Source organism: Salmo trutta, unplaced genomic scaffold, assembly GCF_901001165.1.
Source record: "Salmo trutta unplaced genomic scaffold, fSalTru1.1, whole genome shotgun sequence".
Taxonomy (NCBI): Eukaryota; Metazoa; Chordata; class Actinopteri; order Salmoniformes; family Salmonidae; genus Salmo; species Salmo trutta.
The window spans coordinates 260,422-260,932 of NW_021822543.1; positions in this window are offsets into that span (position 1 = coordinate 260,422).

Sequence of the window (511 nt, forward strand, 5' to 3'; positions counted from 1 at the left end):
CTAGTGCAGCATGGTGGACCTGCTGGGCGTGTTGCAGTAGTCATGCTCTTCAGGACGTAGCCTGTAGGGGGTGCTAGTGCAGCATGGTGGACCTGCTGGGCGTGTTGCAGTAGTCATGCTCTTCAGGACGTAGCCTGTAGGGGGTGCTAGTGCAGCATGGTGGACCTGCTGGGTGTCTCACTGCAGCAGCTGGGAACTGGAGAGACTAGAACACAGGGAGGAGGGAGTCATACTGATAGTAGGTACTATCCTGTACTATTACAACCAGCTTTAGTCTCTGTCTCTCTCTGTCTCTCTGTCTCTCTCTCTCTCTGTCTCTCTCTCTCTCTCTCTCTCTCTCTCTCTGTCTCTCTCCTCTCTCTCTCTGTCTCTCTCTCTCTCTCTCCGCTCTCTCTGTCCTCTCTGTCTCTCTGCTCTCTCTCTCTCTCCCTCTCTCTCTCTCTCTCTCTGTCTCTCTGTCTCTATCTCTCTCTCTCTCTCCTCTGCTCTCTCTGTCTATCTCTGTCCCTCT